This window comes from Podarcis raffonei, chromosome 17 (genome assembly GCF_027172205.1).
Source record: "Podarcis raffonei isolate rPodRaf1 chromosome 17, rPodRaf1.pri, whole genome shotgun sequence".
Classification (NCBI taxonomy): domain Eukaryota; kingdom Metazoa; phylum Chordata; class Lepidosauria; order Squamata; family Lacertidae; genus Podarcis; species Podarcis raffonei.
In genome coordinates this window covers 3,215,367-3,230,524 of record NC_070618.1, presented here as the reverse complement: position 1 = coordinate 3,230,524, position 15,158 = coordinate 3,215,367, and the positions used below count along the sequence as shown (strand labels likewise).

General features: G+C 48.1%; 1 protein-coding gene across 4 annotated transcripts in view; it reads left to right on the top strand.

Moving 5' to 3' along the window:
• Positions 1–1,423: 1,423 nt before the first annotated feature.
• The window catches only part of ATN1 (atrophin 1), a 32,208-nt gene continuing 18,473 nt past the window's right edge, over positions 1,424–15,158 (top strand). The window contains exon 1 of one of the 4 annotated variants that reach the window (XM_053371685.1): positions 1,424–1,539. The gene's annotated coding sequence lies outside the window, so the exon portion shown is untranslated. Of the gene's footprint in view, positions 1,540–1,574; positions 1,750–15,158 lie in introns of those variants that run through there. The other 3 variants (XM_053371687.1, XM_053371684.1, XM_053371686.1) reach the window with 3 other exon arrangements.

Genomic DNA, 15,158 nt, shown 5'->3' with positions numbered 1-15,158 from the left:
AACCCATTGACAAGTTAAATGACAAGAACTGCCAAATCTTAGGGCGGGGATCAGAGGCATTAGTGGCGCGTCTGAAGGCATCCTTGAATTGGCTCAGTTTATTACACCTCGTACTGCGTGCCCACCTCCTCCGTGGTGCCAGCCATCGCTACTTCTGCACAGGCTCCTTCCCTCGTCCTTGCCTTTTTCCAGAGCACAGTGTTTGCTCGGAATCCAGTTCCTACGGGATCCGATCCGTCTCTTCCTTCCTTTCCCCCGCTCCTAGATTCTGTTGCTCCTGAGTCTTGCCTTGCCAAAAAAAGCTCCAGGCATCTCCCATTCCTTTGTACTGGGGATTGAGAGGGGAGGAGAAATGGCAGGAAAGCTGGGAAGAGAAAGGAGGAGGGGGGAGCGTTGGGGGCAGGGGGCTTGGGAAAGAGGGGGAGGCAGGGAGCCAGGAGGACCTCAGCTCTAACCACAGCCATTTCGGAGCGTCTGTAGCCGGAGACAGATTAATATTCTTCCCCATTTTGTCGTTCTCTTCCGAACTCCCTTCTCGTTCTCATTTGAAGGGGTCTCCCTTGAAACCACCACTGCCCCCCCATCCTCCCAGATTTGCACGTATGCTCTGGAAGGAAGAGAGAGATGGCATAGCCGTCCGCGGAAAGGTGCCGCTCGCGAGCTTTACGCAGCCCCGATCCTATAGACATCTTGCAGAGCCTTGGCAGCAAACGCTCTGCAGCCCAGTGGGAAACTTTCACGGAGCTGGGTACCCTCAATGCGACACCCCCCCCCCCACTCCGGCACAGTATGCAGCGCCAAAACATGTGGGTCCATAGGAGCCAGTTCATAGGGGCCGAGGTACCTTCACCCAACCCCAATAAAATATTGGAGGGGGTTGCCTCCCCCCCCCAAAGTTGATGGCTATTGCCATCCAAATAGTGTGTGCGCGCGCGCCGTGTCATGTGATCGATTATGTGGGGCGGGACTTACCTGGGCCCCCCAATATTTTATTCAAGTTGGCACCCCTGTGTGGGTCAGTACTGCGCGCAATGGGGGGGGGTGAAGGCCTGAGAGAAGGCCTCGTATCCTTGGGCACCCCATCACCCCGTCCCCCTGCACCCGTCCGCCTCCATTTCTCTCCCGCGATCTCGCCTTTGCTCGCACCAACCCCTTCCCCCTCCAGCCCCACCGCCTCGCCTTTTAAAAAGCGTTATATAACATGTCCCGACTCCTGCGCCCGCGCCACCGTTTTGCTTTAAGGCGCAAACAGTTCTTTCCCCCCTGCTGGCGAGCGGCGGGTGCAATCGATGCGCTCTTGCGCGGAGAGGGTGTTGTTGGAAAGAGAGGGGTGGGGGAGAGGGAGAGAGAGAGGGAGGGAGGGAGGGAGGGGAGGGGGCTGCTTGCGCGTACTGGGCTCTTCGGAAATGGGAGGTGGCCAAGGCGGCAGGCGGCGGGCGGGCGCTGCGATGGGCGAGCGCGCAGGCACGGGCGGCGGCGCCTGAACCCGGAGGCGGGGGGGGGGGGGCGCCGCCGACAGACGCCACTCGGAGGCTGGAGGTACGGCGGGGGAGGGGGGGTTGCGATCCTGTTTTCCCGCTCCCCCATCTTTGAAGTCCCGGGGAGAAAAAGGAAGAGGAGGAGGGAGGGAGGGGAAGACGGAGTTGTGCAGCTGCTGCCGCCGCCGCTGCTACAGCTGGCTCTCCGAGCCTCTCCTGCGCCTCCTTCTCCTTCGTTCCCCCCTTCATTCGACCTCGCTGCCGGAGCCCGGTAAGTGCGAGGAGCCCGGGAGCCCCATCTCTCTCGCCTGCTCGGCATCCATTCGACACCGATCGTGCGTTTTGGGGCGAGGGAGGTGGGACGGCGAGCGGGCTGGCGGGCGCCTGGCCATCTCTTCTCATTCTCTCTCCGTAGAGGAGGATGGTTGCGGAGAGGAGGGCGCGAAGTAGGGAAGGGGGTTGTCAGAAAGCAGGAGGGATGGGGCGACAGGAGCCCCACGCGCAGGAGAGAAGGTACCCCCACCCACCCTAGCCCGGGAGGTCGTGGTTTAAAAGGCACCCGAGCGCGAGCGAGCGAGCGCGCGCGCACACAAACACACCACTGCCCAGGCTCTTGGCGACTCCCGTCCCCATAAGAGCGCTGGCTCTGCGGAAGAGATCTTTTAGGGAGCCCCTAAGAAACGCCTCCCCGAAGCAGAGATGGCCAACTCCACGGTGGAGCCCCGTGGAACAAGTCCACTCCCTGCGCCGGATCCGTGGGGCCTGACAGTAGAAGACGCCTAGAACCCCCTTGATGATGCAGAACCTCCAGGAGAACCCCAAAGAGAACATCCACCCCCCCAGCTTAATTCTACCCCTTCACCCAAGCTGCATTCTGCCATAGGAGATCCCCTATTAATCTAGAAGCTCCACTAGACCTCATAGAACCGATTCCTGCAGCCCGGCCAGAGAGCCAGAAGCCTGACATTCCAGTGTGTCCTTCTGGAGAGTTATAGTCTAGTAGCGCTATTCCTGGGTGGGGGGTGACAAGGAGGGTGCCTCTTATGAAGGGCAACGTCTGGTGCTTCACACCCTCCACGGAGTAGATGGGTCCTGTAAAAACCTTACCGCGCATTTCGCTTATTTGTGCAAATGAATGGAGACTGGAATGCGCAGGCGAGGCCACAGCACCTCCCAAGCTGTGGTCTTTTCCGTGGAAGGTGGCTTCTGTTCAGTCTTTTAAGTGACAGCAGGAGGACTTCTCAATCTCTCCTCTTGGAAGAAGGTTTCACGTTTCATAGAACAGGCAACCCTGAAAGGCCGCGATCCAGTAGAACATTAAGGAGATGTTGCTTCTCTCCAGAGCCACCCCCCAGTATGTCATGCACCTAGCAAGAGAACCCAGTGATTGGAGGCGCCTTCTCAACTCTGTAATAATACTTAACAGTTCTGAGGCGCTATAGTGCTTCACGGACAACAGTCCAGCAAAGTAGGCCGCTTTTCTTGCTTTACAAATTGGAGGTGGGAGGTGAAGGATGAGGTGGTGGTGTCTTGCCTAAGGCTACCTAGTGAATTCCAAGATGAGGCAAAATTTGAACATTAGGCTTCCTGGCTCAGTACCTGGGGAGAGAGAGAGAGAGAGAGAGAGAGAGAGAGAAGACTTACATCAGTAGGCAATATGGAAGCTACTGCTCTAGGTGTTTCTTCTCCAGTTGTCCTACAGACACATCCACAAGACTGCAAAGAAGAGACCTCCCACTTTTCTTAGTCCGTATAGTCCAGAAAACAGTCAAGGTTGCAATCCATTGAAATTAATGAGTCTGAGTTAGTCATGTCCAATAATTTCTATGGGACTACTCTGGGAGTAGGATACACTCAATACGGCCATCAGTCTTTTTCTCTCCCCCCTCCCACACTTGCATTCCCCTGAGCTTCTTCAAATGCCACGCAAAATAGGACCAGTCTTGACAACCATGGCTGGGAGAGGCACATCTTCTACTAAGTTAAAGTATCTTGTCAGTTGGTGTGCTTTTTTTTCTAATGCCGTTGTACTCGCTCTCCTGCGTTCTCTCTCGCTCGATGTCTCTGTGTGTACAATATATGTATGCAATATTGTGTATATGTATGTGTATATGTGGGTTGGGTGGGTGAATAAGAATGGGCACTAGGAAAAATGGTTTCCCCTTATTCCCTATTCCTCCTTATGTCTTCTTCTTCTTGTTATTGCTATCCCATCCTTGCAGTAATGTCATGGAATCATTTTAGGGAACATGGGAGCGGGGATGGAATGATGGAAATTGGGAGGAATCGCAGGGAAACAGGAAACGGACAGAGATCTCTCTAGGTGTTTTGGTGCTGTGGTTGGAGTTGTTTCGAGAAAAGATATCAATCGGTTGGATATGTGGGGATGGAACCTCAGGGTTAGGCAAGATGATCCACTGGATTTATTCCAACTCAGGAGCTCCATGGATATACATAGCGGATATTTCTTCTTTCCCTGTCCCCTGTCACTGGATAGTTTCCATGGCTCAGTTGCTCTACCAGGAATGCTTCTGTGGAGAGATGACAATGGGCATCGCTTGATATCTAGTAGTTTTTAAAAGATGGGCATCATTTGGCCTGGCCGTAGTCGGCTTTGTTTTAAGAATACTGGGAAACGTGTTATCCGTGGAGTCACTGTTATGCTTTCTAGACTGTATTAGAGGAAGGACTCAGCGGTAGAGATGCAGAAGTACCTATTTCCAATCTCTAGTTTCTCCAGGTAACGCTAGGGAAAAAATCCTGTCAAATCCCAGAGTGTAGACAGTAATAACCTAGATGGGCTGTTGGCTCGACTTCGTACAAGACAGCTTCCTACGTTTCTATTAGCGAGCAGAAGTGATGGATTTGAAGCAAAACATTGCTTTGTTATATGCAAGGCCTCAGATTCAGTCACTGTCACCTCCACTGTAAAGCATCTAGACCTTAAATAGCCACTGATAGCGTTACTGAGCTAGGTAGCTTCATGGCCTGGTGCAATAGATCAATGGCCTGACTGCATGTATTGTGGATATTCAAATAATAACGCCAATGGGACAGTTCAGGTGTAATTGGTATAAGATCTATGGACCGTATCAGGATTTATTTGCCACCGTATCAGGACTTTTTGCATTGTTCCGGGGGGGGGGGGCAAGGGAAGGATAAACAGCTCCAGAGAAGATGGAGCCTTCATTTGCCTACCTCTGGCTTAACTGATACCCATACAGAAGGCTGAGCTGCCATTGGGCTTGGCCATTATTATCTTGCCATTTCAGAACAATACGCATTTGTGGTTGGTTCTACTGCATTCTAGTAACCACATTTCTTTGTGGAAAAGGGGTTCCACAGAAATTGAATTGGAAATAGATTTCACTGGATTTACCTATCCTTCCTTCCCTCTGAGACCAGTGCTAGAAAAACACATTGTAATAGCATTGTGAAAATTCTTATTATTTTAAATAAAAATAATGTTATGTCTGTCAGCCTGTTAACTTCAGTAATGACTCTCAGTCCAGAGGTGTGTCTTGGATTTATCCATATTTCCTTCCATTTTACTTCTGATAGCTAGGGAATGAATGGGGAGGAGATCTTCTAGCTGCTGAGTAGCGTTTACGATGCTGAAATATAAAATAATGTGCCCCTTTGAAGGAAAGTAGCACCATAATGGCATTTTTAAAATTATTAACATTTTTATCCCGCCTTAGAGTCCCAGTGGAACCCTCAAGACATCTCACAAGGAAACGGTCAAAGTCACAGCTTTTAAAATTAACAACCATCTCATAAAACTATTATAAAAAGAATGTGCCATACAACCTATACATTAGACAAGGAAAAAAACAGTTGCGATATGTTTTATTTATTTAATTCATTCATTGCATTTATGATATTGAATCCTGCCCTTCCTTCAAGGTGCTCAGGGTGTTAACCCAAGAACCCTGGGAGTTTGGTTAGACTCGGACATCACTACTTTCCCAAGTTTAACCCGTGAGCTTTGCAGCGTGAATGGAAATTTGGACCCCCAACTTGTCTGAAATATATTTTGAGAAGTTTAAAGGAAACATTTTAAAATTGAGAAAGAATAAGGCGATACAGTGGTACCTCAGGTTACATACGCTTCAGGTTACATACGCTTCAGGTTACATACTCTGCTAAACCAGAAATAGTGCTTCAGGTTAAGAACTTTGCTTCAGGTTGAGAACAGAAATCGTGCTCTGGCGGCGCAGCAGCAGTGGGAGGCCCCATTAGCTAAAGTGGTGCTTCAGGCTAAGAACAGTTTCAGGTTAAGTACGGATCTCCGGAACGAATTAAGTACTTAACCCGAGGTACCACTGTAGAAATCGGAACAGAGTCTCTCCCCTAAAGATCTGAACACAGGGTAAAGTTCATATTGTCCACCAAGCTTGAAGAAAAAGCAGGAAAGATTGAACTGAGAGAGGGAGAATATGTTTTCCTGTAGATGTAGCATCACTTTTATTTACTTTTGCCTTTTCACAGACTTGTGATTTGCCATAGAACAAGGGTGGCAAATGTGATGTTGCTAAGTTGATGATGGACTACAACTCCTATCATCCCTGGTCACGCTGACTGGGGCTGATGGGAGTTGGAGTCCGACAGAATGTGGAGGGAGCCACATTGGTTACTACTGCTATAGTGTGTGCTTGAAACCCCATTTTAATGGTAGACTGTTTCCAGAAGGGACACAGAAGCATGGCAGCTGCTCTTAGTTGTTTGTGTCTGTGTGAATGTACAAAATGACTTGTCAGAATGTGGCCGGTTTGGGCCAGTTCAACTGACAGGACTTCTGCAGTCTCTGACAGACAGGCTGTTCTTTGAATTCTGTTCATTATAGGTACTTTATTAATCCGTTTCTTGGGTGAAGGGCACAGAATGGAGTGCAGGAATCGAGGGGCTTCACCAAAGGGAGCCCCGCAAAACCTCAGAAACCTGGGTCTCAGAAAGACCCAGAATCAGCCACTTCTTCTCCAAAGACCCAAACATAACATTGGTTTTCAGTTTAACTTATATCAGGTCTTCACAACTGGTGATCCACCAAGCTGAACACAACCAGCCATGTACAGGAGCCCACTAAGTTGAGAAACCTTTTGTTGTCGTTTTTGCTTAGATTTTTTTGCTTTGGTGATCGCAAAAACAGGGATGGGGTTGGGAAGGTCCTGGTGGGCTCCAATAGGTGTCTGGTCTGCTGCGGTTGGCTTGGGAGCGTAGAAATTGTGCTAGTCTTGATTTCTAGAGAACAGTGTGTGAAAGCTAGTGACTTAAGGTAAAGGTAAAGGGACCCCAGACCATTAGGTCCAGTTGTGGCCGACTCTGGGGTTGCGGCACTCATTTCGCTTTACTGGCCAAGGGAGCCAGCGTACAGCTTCCGGGTCATGTGGCCAGCATGACTAAGCTGCTTCTGGCGAACCAGAGCAGCGCATGGAAACACCGTTTACCTTCCCGCTGGAGCGGTACCTATTCATCTACTTGCACTTTTTGGCGTGCTTTCGAACTGCTAGGTTGGCAGGAGCAGGGACCGAGCAATGGGAGCTCACCGCATCATGGGGATTCGAACCGCCGACCTTCTGACTGGCAAGTCCTAGGCTTTGTGGTTTAACCCACAGCACCACCCGCATCCCTAGTGACTTAGTGAGTAGTTTTTGCCCACTCCCCACTCATCTTTCATTACTCTTTGCCACTCCCGTAGCACCAAAGTTTCTTGGGAATGGCTGTGGCAGGTCTATGTCTTTAAACACAGATTTGCCTGAATCTTGTATAAGATGATCGGTGGAAGTATAATATAGAGCACCTAAGGGTCACCTGGGAGGTGAGGCTGAACTTCTCCACTCACTTTCTCTCTGCAGCTCATTTTCTCTTGCCCTGCCTACTTGCTTTCTTCCAGTGAGACTCGTTTCCAGTACAGTCATACCTTGGGTTGAAGTAGCTTCGGGATAAGTATTTTCGGGTTGCGCACTGCAGCGACCCGGAAGTAATGGAGGATGTTACTTCCAGGTTTCGCCACTCATGCATGCGCAGACTGTCAAAATGACGTCATGCCCATGCGCAGAAGTGGCGAATCGCAACCCACGCATGCGCAGACGCAGAGACGCTGGTTGCGTTCGCTTCTCGATGCGAACGGGGCTCTGGAACAGATAATAATAATAATAAAAAAAAAAATTATTTATATCCCGCCCTCCCCAGCCGAAGCTGGGCACAGGGCGGCTAACAATAAAACAGTACAACAGTACAACAGAACACAACACTCTAAAATCATTCATTATAAAATTAATTCAAATCAAACCAATGGCAACCATTGGGCCAGAGCTCCGCGAAGATTGCCGAGGGAGGGAGTCAGGCTGTGCCCTGGCCAAAGGCCTGGTGGAACAGCTCTGTCTTGCAGGCCCTGCGGAAAGATGTCAAGTCCCGCAGGGCCCTGGTCTCTTGTGACAGAGTGTTCCACCAGATTGGAGCCACAGCCGAAAAAGCCCTGGCTCTAGTTGAGGCCAGCCTAACTTCTCTGTGGCCTGGGACCTTCAAGATGTTTTTATTTGAAGACCGTAAGTTTCTCTGTGGGGCATACCAGGAGAGGCGGTCCCGTAGGTACGAGGGTCCCATTCGCATCCAGAGGTACCACTGTACTGGAATCCAGTCAGGGGGGACGACTTCTGGGGATAGATGGGGAGAGTGAAGGTTCAGTATCCTTGCCCCAGAGTGACTGGGGCAGCCCAGATGGTCAGAGTATGAGTAACAAATTATTGTTATTATTGTTATTATTGTTATTATTGTTATTATTGTTCTGCTGCTGCTGCTTTGGCACTTTAAATCACTCCCACCACATATGCATACATGCATTAGATGTGAAGTGAGCAGCCCCCTTGTTTGTCAGAAGAAGAAGAAGGAGACGAGGAGTTTGGATTTGATACCCCGCTTTATCACTACCCTAAGGAGTCTCAAAGTGGCTAACATTCTCCTTTCCCTTCCTCCCCCACAACAAACACTCTGTGGCTCTGTCATTATCACACGAAATTTTGGACTCCTTCCCTGCCTCTTTGCATTCAATAAGATCTGTGTCCCAGCTGTGTAAATCACGGTACATCATACGATTTAGTGGTACGGTCCCATTGGCTGTGTGAAGACACCATGCTTGGAGATTTCTGGGTTGGTGCCTGGATCTGCTAACATCCTTCAAAGCCTTTCTAGGTGGGTGGATTGGAAAAGGCATTGGGTCTCTTTCCACCTTCACACCCCCCCTTTGTTTGCCATTTGAAGCTGCAAAAACCTGTCCAATTGCTTTCTTGTAGTAAGACCAGGAGTAGTTTGTGAAATGCTGGATTGTCCTTTCGTTCTGCGTTGGGCAGAGTGGATAAATGGGAGCCAGAAACTGTCAGGGTGTCTGTTCCTCCCCCTGCCCCATATTCCTTATCACTATTTGGAGTTACATTTTGTTCCTCCTGCCAGCTTTGCAGCTCCTTCCAGTTCTATAGGATCAAGCTAAGCCCTTTCCTGTCTGGGCCTCTCCACATATTTTGGACTACAATTCCCATTAGCCACCATTCAAGCACAGCTGTGCCTGCTGGGACTGATGTGAGTTGGCGTCGCAAACCTCTGGAGGGCCAAGGTTGAGGAAGGCAGAGGTATACAGCCCCGTTTGAATACGTAAAATATGTATTTATTTATTTTATGCTTCACCAGGTGTAGCTGCAAAGTGACGATTCAGGTTTCAGAGATGCATGGCGTCATTCCTTGCCAAACTGCATGCATGTACACTGTCATTGCAGTGTGTGAGGCTGTAACTGACAGCAGATTGACGTGTGCGTGCGTGTTTGTGTGTGACACCTAATTACCCAGCACCAGGCAACTCACAACAGAAAGTGGCTCTGCCGAATTGTCTTCAAGGCAATGGGAGGTGACACAAAACCTCTCCATGCTGTTTCATCGGTGTTGACTCATTCACACATGCTTGTTCATACTGACGTGATGCTCTCTGCCCACGCACAAACAGCCCCTGAACTTCTGCCATAACATTCCTGGCTGTGGGCATGTCCGTGGTTTCCCAAGGTGTGGCCTTCAGGCTATGGGGTGTGTGGGTGTGTGAATGTGTGTCATACACATGGTTCTGCCAAATTACAGGTTGGTTACAGACCTGTAGAAAGGTAATGTACCCCAGGGACTTCAAAAGGCCGCTATAGCCATATTACATGTGCTATGAAAGGGTAAGATAGAGAGGGATTATCTGGGTGGAATTCAGTGCTGCACAAAGGAGATCGTTCCATCCGTGCAAGCTTTTCTGGGTGTCCCGACAAAAAAATCTCCCCTCACTTCCTGCTGCAGGCTGTTCCACAGGTTCTTCTGTCCCTCCAGAGTGGATTGGGGGAGATGGCAGGGAAAGAAAGAGGAAGAACCAATTGTACTAATAGGAGGTTTTGCACTGGTTTTTGCTAGGAGGATGGGTTCATTGATGTGCCTACATACCTTGAAATGCTGGCACCCCGGAGGAGATGTTTCAGTGGTCAGAAGTGGTCCGTTGGCCTACCAGCTTTGGGAAAGGGCCTGATAAGTTTTCCATGTGACTGTCCAGAGTCACGGTACGCCATTTGACTGCAGATCAAGAGGTCCCTACTTCATCCTGGCAGTGTTTGAAATTAGCCAGGTGTATTTTGCGACTGGGGCAGGTCCAATTGTGACCACATGGAGATCTCTGGATGCCAGGCTGGTGCCTGGGGAAAGCAAAATGTCGCTTAAGAGAAGGACCTGAAATATTTTCCTGGAAGCTTGATTTTGTTTTATTTTGGATTATTTTATTTGATATTTCAGTGTGTTGTAAACCACTTTGAGATTTGTTCTTTAAAATATAAGTCGGTGTAGAAATGGAAAGCTGTCTTGCCCCAAAGTGGCAACTTAGACATTCCATTTTGGCGACTGCGACCTTGGTTTAAGGAGCCATTTGACACTTAGCTTATATATCTGAGTTTCTCACACTGTTCTGTATGTTGCAGGAAATAGACCGTGACCTTCCAAAATAGCTCAAAGCGAGCTTAGTTAACATGAAACACATTTTCTTGCTTAGCATTAATGAACTGCTGTATTTCTGAGTGTGAATGTTTTCCGTGTGAAAAGGGGAATACTGCTAAACACCACTAGGAGCTGCTAACTGTTCTGCAACCCAGAATATCTGTTATATTTTCATTTTTCAAAAACTCTGCATGATGCAAAATGATCCTAGTTTTTTTACAGAATGAGCCTAAGGATGCTTGCTTAGAAGCAAGTCCTATTGTGTCCAGTGGAAATTACTCCCAAGTAGGGGTATTCAGCCTAACATTAGATTTTAAACGAAGAATCTGTTAATCTGTTTCTTGTCATTTTACCTTTTCAAAATTCTCAAATTATTGTAGTTAATTCTTCTTTGTTTTCTTACAATCAAGCGGTTTATAGATTTTGTGAAATAAGTGAGAAATTGATAACTCCCTCCCACCCACAAATTTGCTTGAGTGCATCTCCAGGATACTGAATAGCAATATGTACGCATTTAAACTCATTCCTTCATGAAATTCTCTTGTGCATCTCACATTAAAGGGAACATACAGGAGCTGTGCAAGAGCAGCGCTATATTCTAACATGTATCCCATTCACTTCAATAGGACTTGCAGAAGAGAATGCCCTATTTCTACTGGATTGTTCTGTGCTGTAACTGTTAGGGGCCCAATAATAAAAAATACAGGTTAAATGAACAATACTTTCCTCTTTAAAATTTCTAGGGAAATGGCAGAAATTGGAATAAAGGTAAAGGGACCCCTGACCATTAGGTCCAGTCGTGACCGACTCTGGGGTTGCAGCGCTCATCTTGCTTTATTGAGCCGGCGTACAGCTTCTGGGTCATGTGGCCAGCATGACTAAGCCGCTTCTGGCGAACCAGAGCAGTGCACAGAAATGCCATTTACCTTCCCGCCGGAGCGGTACCTATTTATCTACTTGCACTGGTGTGCTTTCGTACTGCTAGGTTGGCAGGAGCACAGACCGAGCAACGGGAGCTCACCCCGTCACAGGAATTCGAACCGCCAACCTTCTGATCGGCAAGTCCTAGGCTCTGTGGTTTAACCCACAGCACCACCCGCGTCCCTGAAATTGGAATAGTATCCGTCAATTCTGAATTCTGTTACTGTGACATAGAATGATAAGAATTAAACTAAGATTGTGGAATTGTATGGAGGAAAAGTTTCCCAGGTGTCTTAAACCACAGTTTCTCTGCCTGACTTTAGTGTTACGATTCCATCAAGGCACACGACTCTTTTTAGTGTTACGTAAACAGGAAAAAAAGTCCCTGCCCCAAAGAGCTTAAAACCTATGGTATATTTTGACCGTGGGAAAGACATAAAGGGAGGGGAGGGAGAGGCAACGTTGCTTGGGGAACCAGGGTAATATGAAAAAGTTCCCTTATACTATACGGTGTTCTGGTTCATGTTTGGATTAGGAGCTGGGGCGCCAGGGTTAAACTCTCTACCTATGAAGCTCACTGAGTGACCATGGGCCAGTCACAGCTACTCTCAATCTAACCTACCTCACAGGGTTGCTGTGAGCATCAACATGGGAAGGGGCGGAATATGTATTTTTATTTATTTTCTCAAATTTACAGACCATTTTTCGCCGTAAATGGTCTCATGTGTGCCACCCTAAGCTCCTTGGAGGAAAGGTGGGATAAAGGTAAAGGTAAAGGACCCCTGGATGGTTAAGTCCAGTCAAAGAGGGACTATGGGGTTGTGGTGCTCATCTCGCTTTCAGGCCGAGGGAGCTGGCATTTGTCTGCAGACAGCTTTCTGGGTCACGAGGCCAGCATGACTAAACCGCTTCTGGCACAATGAAACACCATGACGGAAACCAGAGCGCACGGAAACACCATTTACCTTCCCGCCGCAGTGGTACCTATTTATCTACTTGCACTGGTGTGCTTTCGAACTGCTAGGTTGGCAGGAGCTGGGACAGAGCAATGGGAGCTCACCCCATCGCAGGGATTCAAACCGCCGACCTTCTGATTGGCAAGCCCAAGAGGCTCTGTGGTTTAGACCGCAGCACCACCCTTTTAACACTGTGGTGGGCTAAAAAACAACAACATGGGGTAGATGGGTGGGTGACATAGGGATTTCCAGGCATGAGGAGGTGCCAGAAAGCAAGGAACAGAAATTTAAGTTCTGCTGATACGAAAGAGGCTTCTTCTGTCTGCATGGTGCTGATGTTGAGGGCATATTCTTATATCTAAAACTGGAGGGGATCTTTGATTAGAGAACTATTTTGAAGTGAAAACTTGGGGGTGGGGGACGACACAGAAGCAGCTATGTGTCCTAACAAATCCACATTTGCGGAGATGCCAGTCAGTGCTGACATGGGGCAGTTTTCCGTGGAACGAAGTGGCAATATGACAGGGAGCTTCTGAAAGCTTCACTGGTTCTGCTCAGTGTTGGAAATGAGCCAGGCACGTTTTGCCACCAGTGAGAGTGCAATTGCGGCTATGTGGAGATTTCTGGCCACCGGGTTGGTGACCACAGTTTAAAAATCTCTGCCTTAGTCCATAGTTACACCATTTCCATTTCCATTTCCATTTCCATTTCTGTTATGTACTGAAGTTCTCACCCTGGGCCAGCAGGGGGATACTGTAGATAGTTCAGGTCCACATATGCAAATAAGGGATTGAAAGTAATGTTCAGTGATTGGATAGTTACAGAAAATGGTTACAGTTGCGTTGTAGTGGAGCTCTATATAAGCAGGCTGGCTGAACCCTTCAGTTCAGTTCTGTTCTGTTCTGACCTGTGAATAAACAAGAGCTGTTTGAAGAATTGCTGTGTCGTCTGATATGTTTACCCACAACTTAACTATTTCCATTTCCACTATGTGGGTTTGCTTCTCCTTCCTGCATAGTGGGACAAGTGAATTGCTGTAAGAGCAAGCTACAGTCAAGCAATGCAGTTGAGAGTGTAGAATTCTAGTGTTGGAAGAAAACCTCAAGGGGCATGTAGCCCAACCCCCTGGCGAATAGACATTCCATTGTTGTGGCAATAGTAACCTGGATTTAAAGTGTCATTTGACCTGATTAGACAACTTATAATAATAATAATAATATTTATACCCCGCCCATCTGGTTGGGTTTCCCCAGCCACTCTGGGTGGCTCCCAACAGAATATTAAAAACACGATAAAACATCAAGCATTAAAAACAAGGCTGCCTTCAGAGGTCTTCTAAGAGTCAGATAGTTGTTTCTTTCCTTGACATCTGATGGGAGGGGGTTCCACAGGGCGGGTGCCACTACCGAGAAGGCCCTCTGCCTGGTTCCCTGTAACTTGGCTTCTCGCAGGGAGGGAACCGCCAGAAGGCCCTCGGCACTGGACCTCCGTGTCCTGGCTGGATGATGGGGGTGGATAATAATAGGATCTTGCCTATTTTCACACACTAGCAACACATCCTTTGGAATTCTATCCATGATATTTTATTTGCACAATCAGAACGGATTTCAGGAACCAAAACATAATGAAAAATATGACTCCCAAGCCGTCTGGCCCCAAAATGGCAACTAGACATTCTGTTTAGGCAATTGTAACCCTGGTTTAAGGAGCCATTTAGCACCTAGCTTTGAGTTCTAACACTGCCTGTCAGCCACAACATTAACATGAGCCAGCATGGTTGGAGTTAGCCCAAGCCATGTAAGCTGTGCTCCTAATAAATGACTTTACCATGCAAAATGGCACCCCACATGGCTCATGTCTGGACGTCAACCAGATCGCAGTGGCCCTAGAATGGTAACGGGAGTAAGAAAAGAAGCAGAAATCCAGGCACAGGGATATGGATGTGTTTTAGCTCATTTACTGTTCATTTTAAATTAAAAAATAATGTTTTTATTGATACTTTTAATCTTTCTTGTAAACCGCCTAGAGGTTTTGCTGCAGTGAAAGTGGTAGACAGGGGGTGACCTATTAGCACACGTCTGAAATGTGTGAGATTGTGCACAAGCGCACACGCCAAGCCTGGAAGGAACCAAAAATATCACAAAACACGCGGCATAACTGCACAGGATGAACTTGCTCCACTGACACATACAGAGGCCAAGAACGGACCCTCCATGTGAAATGGTCATCAACTATATGCAATTTGTTAAGTAACATTAAAATAAATAGGTAAAGGTAAAGGGACCCCTGACCATTAGGTCCAGTCGTGGCCAACTCTGGGGTTGCGGCGCTCATCTCACTTTATTGGCCTAGGGAGCCGGCGTACAGCTTCCGGGTCATGTGGTCAGCATGACTAAGCCACTTCTGGCGAACCAGAGCAGCTCACGGAAACACCGTTTACCTTCCCGCCAGAGTGGTACCTATTTATCTACTTGCACTTTGACGTACTTTCGAACTGCTAGGTTGGCAGGAGCAGGGACCGAGCAACAGGAGCTCACCCCATCGCAGGGATTCGAACCGCCGACCTTCTGATCGGCAAGTCCTAGGCTCTGTGGTTTAACCCACAGTGCCACCCACGTCCCTTATTAAAATAAATAACTGACTGCATCTTCTGGTCAAAGCCCAGTGACTTGATTTCCTTTTGGGAGTCATGTGTAATATACATTTTCTTGACTATAATTTATCAGCGCACTTGGTGGGGGAGTTCTGTTTTATAAGGCGCTTAAAATAACCCATGTTTCCATGATTTTATAAAAGGATA